Source organism: Kogia breviceps, chromosome 19 (genome assembly GCF_026419965.1).
Source record: "Kogia breviceps isolate mKogBre1 chromosome 19, mKogBre1 haplotype 1, whole genome shotgun sequence".
Classification (NCBI taxonomy): Eukaryota; Metazoa; Chordata; class Mammalia; order Artiodactyla; family Physeteridae; genus Kogia; species Kogia breviceps.
This window is the reverse complement of record NC_081328.1, coordinates 7877233-7884435: the sequence shown is the minus strand read 5'-3', so window position 1 is coordinate 7884435 and position 7203 is coordinate 7877233.

Genomic DNA, 7203 nt, shown 5'->3' with positions numbered 1-7203 from the left:
GCATCTCTGTGTCTAATTTATTTCAATTCTACACCTATTTATTGAGTGCCTTCTATGTGCCAGGCACTCTTCTAGGATCTGGGGACACAGAGATGAAACAGACAAAGGCCTTGACCTCAAGGAGCCTACATTCTGGGGGAGCAGGTGGGGGGAAGTTACTAAGTAAACAAGTTAGTAAGTAAGAAAAGATCAGGTAGCAGTGAATGCTATGAAGAAAATACAGCAAAGGCTATGATACAGAGTGCCGTGTGTGAGTGTGTGTGTGTGTGTGTGGCTTTGGGGAAGACCCTGGAGGAGGTAACATTGAGCTGAGACTCAAATCACAAGAAGGGAGCATCTGGGAAGATCTGGGCAAAGAGCACTCTAGGGGTGGTCGCAAGGGGATTGAAGTCCAGGAAGAGAAGGCAGCGGTCATGGGGAGGGAGCGGGCCTACAGGCTCCTTCCTTTCCTGGTGCGGGAGTCCCTCCACACAAACTCCCCTCTTCCTCTGACATAGTCAGAGACAGACAGACACACATCCAGAGGCAGACACAAAGCTGCACGTGTGCCCCATATATGTTCCATCTCAACTCCTCACTCCCTCCCCGAGTCCTGCCACTTAAGGAAGCCTCCAGGCTCCAAGTCAGAGGTTCTAATATTGGGAGGATGGGGAGATGGAGACCAGGTAAGAATTGTTTGGGGGAAGTAAAGACACAAAATACAACCACATGTTCCAAAGGGACGGAAAGACGGGGAGTGCAGGGAACTTTCATGTTTCTGTTATCTCAGAGGCCCCTTTCCATTTTGGGGTGACCTGAGTGCGTGTGGTCCTGGAGGGGTCTGCATTCTGAAGGCCTGTTGGAGAGGGTAGAGGGGCATGAAAGAGGCAGATGTGAGGGAACGAGGACCGCCAGTAGCATGGAGAAAGTGGATGGGAGAAGGAATGGGGCCCTGGTAAGAAAGACAGAGAAAATGGAATAATGCATGATGGGGGCGGGGGAAGGTATGGGACGTCCCTGGCAGTCAAAGGTTAAGAGTCCCTGCTTCTGCTTCCACTGCAGGGAGTGTGGGTTTGATCCCTGGTTGGGGAACTAAGATCCAGCATGCCTCGCAGCGTGGCCAAAAAAAAAAAAAAAGGGAGGGGGTACAGGTGGCAGTAAGTAACTTAGTATTAGTTCCCCTAAGCTCTCTCCCTCCCTTTCCTGAACACCCTCTGCCAGGCATCAACTTCTCTGTGTACAGCCCCCTCCTGATGTCCATCATCCTCTCCATCCTGTGTTGCTCCTCCCCTTTCTTGCCCCTCTGGCTGCTTTCTGCAATTTCCTTGTAGGTTGTGGCATGAGGACCCTGGGAGGAGAAGTCTCTCTCAGTGCTGCCCTGTCTGGCGTTCCAGGCGTGGTGGTGTTACTAACATCCCAGGTGGTAGAGAGGTACACTGACTGGCTTGGGGCATCCTGAGGCTGCCATTGCCCCATTCCTTCATATTCTATCATTCTGGGGAGGTGGAAGAAACAAACATTTTCACAGGCTTAGGAAAGGCTCACATGTGTCTCAGACCTGGCGGAGGTGACTGGGGAGAGAGACTGGGGAAGCTGGGCTCTTGTCGCGAGGCTTTCTCTGAATCAGCATGTGCTCTCTCCACTCACAGTCCTGCTGCTCATATTTGTGGCCTTCATATTTGGGAGTCGATGATAATGCAGATAGGATACGGCTCCGACCTCCCTTTGCGCTGGCCCTTCTATGGGCTCTGGGTCAACATCCTTGTGGCCATTATTGCAGGTGAGGCTGGTTGCAATCATGACCTCAAGCAACAGGTGTTTGAGAGCAGCCCGCTTCTCCCCACAGCCTGCTCCTTAGCGTTCTTTCCTCTCCTTTTAGCAACCCCCCCGACCCCTCCAGCCCACTTCCTGCGATCCATTTCACAGCCCTTCAGCCTGGCTCTCCGTCCATCCCTGAAAGCTTTTCTCTCTCCCTCCTTCCTCGCAGGGCTCCCATCTCGTCAGTTACAGTGGTATCTGCTGGTTCCTGTCCTCCGTGTTGGCCACTCGCCCAGGCAGGCATAGCATCCCGGTGCAGGAGTACCTCTCCTCCGACGGCGTCTCCAGCGAACTCCCGGAGGCCGCCCCGTCCTGGCTCCCCAGTACGCCCTCTCCAAACTACCCGCTCTCCACCCTCCAGCGGCCCGAGAGCGCCCCAGGCCAGAACAAGGGAAGCAGAGGGGCAGAGCTCCCCGAGGATTCACTGGAACGCAACCCGGACTCCCCTCATCCCGGGGCGTGGCCAGGACCCTCCATGGCCCCGCCCCCGGGACTGGCCCCGCCTCCAGGCCGAGCTCCGCCTCTCCCCGTGAGGCTGAGCTCTCACTCTCCCTGCGTTGGACCCAGACTTACTGGACGAGGAGAGCTTCCCGCACCCGGCCTAAGCAGGACATCTGGCCAGGCTCGGTCTCCTGCTTCCGCCCCCCAGGAGGAATCCTCACGAAGTTGAGGCGCAAGCTCTTCGTCTGCAGTCAACCGCACGCCGACGCCTCCTCCCCGCGCCGACCCGCCGAACTCTTGCTGTCGCCCCGCCTTCCCAGGGCAGGCGTTTAGCAGATTATCAACTTCGGACCCTATTGGTCACCTATGCGCTCAGCTCCCGAGCATCGGAGGCCGGGTTGGCAGTTTCCATCGGTCCCTGCACGCACCTGTCACTGGGAACTCAGCCTTGCCTTGATGCTTTTCCAGATTCACAAAGAGAGGCAACCTTGAGTTTAGCCGACTCTAAACCAAGAATGCATAGAGGCAGCCTGTCTGTGTCCTTCAGTTTATTTATTGCCCAGGCCACAGAACTACCCTGAGCCCTGGTCGAGAGAGCTCAGAAGCATTTTCTCTTGGGGAGGAAACATTCATTTCTGAAAATTTGTTTTCTATTCATATTTGGGGTGAGAAGAAACAAAGTAGGCTGAGAAGAGGTGAGAATCAGAGAGAAGTGCTGACAGGTGTTGGGGAAATGTCAGTTAAAACCAATAAACATTTCCTGAATCTCAGCTAAGTGCCCAAATCAAAAGGAGGATGGAAGGGAGAAAGAGGAAGACAGAGTGGGTTAGAGAGAGAGAGAGAGAGAGAGAAGAAACGTAGGAGGGAGGGCTTGTAATGCAGGGGTCAGATTCTGGTCTACAAAGGAAGGCAAAGAGGCCTTGGATTCGGGAGCGGGACCAGAGACTGATTTTCCATAAAGCTAATATTGCTGATTTTTTTTCCAGGATGCTTTGAATATACCCAAAACTCTCGAGTGAGACTGTCCAGATTCAAATTCTGGCTCTACCACTTATTAGGTCTGTAACCGTAGCCCTGGTTCGATCCCTGGTGGGGGAAGATCCCACATGCCGCGGAGCAACTAAGCCCGTGTGCCACAACTACTGAGCCTGCTCTCTAGAGCCCGAGAGCCACAACTACTGAGCCCGCGTGCCACAGCTACTTAAGCCCGCATGCCTAGAGCCTGTGCTCCGCAACAAGAGAAGCCACTGCAATGAGAAGCCCGCGCACCACAACGAAGAGTAGCCCCCGCTCGCCGCAACTAGAGAAAGCCTGCACGCAGCAACAAAGACCCAACGCAGCCAAAAATAAATAAATAAATAATAAATTAATTTAAAAAAGGAAAAATTAGAAACTGGCCATTTGTTTTCCAAAGTGTCTGTACCATTTTGCATTCCCGCCAGCGATGTATGAGAGTTCTGGTTGGTATCCTGCTCTGTGTCTTGGCCAGTACTTGGTGTTGTCAGTTTTGTTGTTTTTGTTTTGCGTGCTGCTCCATTAGGCGTGTGGTGCTATCTCACTGTGGTTTTAACTTGTGTTTCCCTAATGACTAATGATTCTGGGTATCTTCATGTGCTTATTGGCCATTCACATATCTTCTTTGGTGAAGTGTCTGTTCAAATATCTTGGCCTTTTAAGAACTGGGTGGGTTTATTTTCTTATTATTGTGTTTTAAGAGTTCTTTAAATATTCTAGATATAAGTCCTTTATCAGATATGCGATTTGAAAATATTTTCTCCCAGTCTGTGGCTTATATTTTCATTCTTCTAACTGCATTTTTCCAAGAGCAGAAATTTTTAACTTTGCAGTCATTTAAAAAAAGATATTTATTTATTTACTTATTTGGCTGTGTGCTGGCTCTTAGTTGCAGCATGCGGGATCTTCATTGTGGCACGTGGAATCTTTAGTTGCGGCACGCGGGATCTAGGTCGCTGACCAGGGAGCAAACCCAGGCCCCCTGCATTGGGAGCATGGAGTCTTAGACACAGGACCACCAAGGAAGTCCCTGCAGTCACTTCTTGCTTTGTTTTAAGCAGCCATTTTTTTCTTCCTACTTCTGTTTAGTTGGCATATAGAAGGCAATGGAATATCCCACAGGGGCAGAACCAAGCAAGCAGGACACACTCCGGCAAGTGGGTCTGCCGGTCATTCTCCCATGTACCAAAAGCCTCAAGGTCAAAGGGCATCCTGGGAGGAGAGTGGACCTAGCAACCCAGATCTTCTACAGTCTCATTCTTTTTTTTTTTTTTTTTTTTTTTTTTTTGTGGTACGCGGGCCTCTCACTGTTGTGGCCTCTCCCGTTGCGGAGCACAGGCTCCGAACGCGCAGGCCCAGTGGCCATGGCTCACGGGCCCAGCCACTCCGTGGCATATGGGATCTTCCCGGACCGGGGCACGAACCCGTGTCGTCTGCATTGGCAGGCGGATTCTCAACCACTGCGCCACCAGGGAAGCCCTACAGTCTCATTCTTTACTCAGTGTGTTATCCTTGGCCTGGTAGCATGGGCACCACCTGGGAGCCTTTCCGAAGTGTGGCATCTGCATTTTAATGAGATGCCCAGGCCAGGAGTACACACATTAGAGTTTGAGGAACACCAGCAACGACAGGCCCACATGACGGAAGGATGCATATTTCATAGATGTGAAAGGGAGGGAACATTGCAGTCACTGAAATGAATTCTGGCCACTGAAATGTCCTAGCAGTGCCGTGGGTCTGGGAGCTCACCACAAAGGAGATTCGTGCTGGTGTTTGTACCGGGATGAGCTGGCCTGGGGTAGGACTGTTTCTGAGTGTCATGCAGGTAGCAAAGCACGTCCGCGTGGACAGTCAAGGAGTGACCAATAAGCCTGTGTTCTCGAGTCCATGTTCTAAGCCCAGGTCCATGTTCTCCAGGTTGGCTTTGCCCATGGGCACTGAGAGGCTATTGTCCCCTAAGGATGTCTAAGCACCTGCCCTTACGGATGGAACAGTGGGGCCCCTTCCTTCTCAGAAAGCTCCCAGCCTTGCACTCCATTGTGGCTGCATCTCTGTACCTGTGTGAGCAAGTGATCATTATTTGCTGACTGCTCAGCTTCCTTTCTTTTGGGGAACGATCCCTCCCCAAATCCATGTGGTTCTGGTGGGTTGTCAGTCAAGGCATCCAGGCCAATCAGACACTTGGGATTTGAAAACCTGCCCAGGAATAGACAAGGATGGAGGTTTGGGGGGAGCAGGAGGGAAACAGCAGGAAGAGAGACCAGCTCATGCTAATGATACATCCATGCTCCCCTGGTCTCAAGTTTAGTTCTAGGCCTGGATGTTCTGCTTCCCCGAGTCTGTGTTTATTCAGTATTGCCTCAATACATTCCTCTTTTCTTAACTTTGTCTGGGTTCGCGCTTGCAACCAGAGAACTCTCACTGATACAAAACCTTCCAAGATAATTGGCCAGGACTTCCCTGCGGTCCAGTGGTTAAGATTCTGCGCTTCCACTGTAGGGGGTACGGGTTCGATCCCTGGTAGGGAAAGATCGCTCATGCTTCGCGGTGCAGCCAAAAAATAATTTAATTTAATTTAATTTAAATTTTAAGAAAAGATAATTGGCTAGCACTGCTGCTAGCCCATAAGGGGTTTTTGTGCCTTTAACCTTGTGGTTAAAAGGCAGCCCTTCTGAATAGATGTAGGGGTAGTTGACTTGGCAGAGAACAGCACCTTTATGAGATACAGAACGAAGCACCTCTTCCTCCAGGCCACTGGACCCCCCTTGGCGGGGCATGGCTTGCTGAACAGAATGCTGACTGGAATTCAGTTCTCACTCACCTCCTTTGCTGCGTGCTCTTGTGCAGTGCCCATCCTGCACAACCTTACGTGGAGACTCTGTTGTCAGGTCGCCCACATTTCACTTCGGCTCTTTCTCTTCCTTCCACCTTCTAGTTTACCTCTTCTAGGCTTTTACTGTGGCAACATCAAGGCTGATAACAGCTATGTTTACTTTCATAGCTGTAGTTAAGTTTTCTGTGCTTTGTGTGGAGCAACTAAGCCCGTGCGTCACAACTACTAAGCCCGTGCACCACAACTACTAAGCCCGCGCGCCTACAGCCCGTGCTCTGCAACAAGAGAAGCCACCGCAATGAGAAGTCCACGCACTGCAACAAAGAATAGCCCCCGCTCGCCGCAATTAGAGAAAGCCCTGGTGCAGCAGTGAAGACCCAACGCAGCCAAAAAAAGAAAAAAGCCAGTCTGAAAAGGCTACATACGCTATCATTCCAACCATATGACCTTCTTGAAAAGGCAAAACTATGTAGACAGTGAAAAGATCAGTTGCCAGGCATTAGAGAGTAGAGAGGGAGGGACAAATAGAGGATTTTTAGGACAGTGAAACTATTCCATATGACAGTGTAATGGGGGACACATGTCATTTTACATTTGTCAAAACCCATACAATGTACAACACCAAGAGTGAACCCTGTGTAAACTATGGACTTTGGATGATAATGATGTGTCAGTGTTGGTCCAACGATTATAACAAATGTACCACACTGATGCCAGATGTTGATGGTGAGGGAGGCTGTGTGTGTGTATGGGGGGTGGTGGTAGGTGGGAACTCTATGTACTTCGTGCTCAATTTTGCCGTGAGTCTAAAACTGCTTTCAAAAATAAATTCTATTGGGCTTCCCTGGTGGCGCAGTGGTTGAGAGTCCGCCTGCCGATGCAGGGGACACGGGTTCGTGCCCCGGTTTGGGAAGGTCCCACATGCTGCAGAGCGGCTGGGCCCGTGAGCCATGGCCGCTGGGCCTTGCGCGTCCAGAGCCTGTGCTCTGCAATGGGAGAGGCCACAACGGTGAGAGGCCCGCGTAAAGGAAAAAAAAGAAAAAAAAAATTCTATCAATTTTTTAAAAAGGAAAAAAAACAAGTGAAGAAAGAGAATATAGAGTTTAACTTTCGACAAT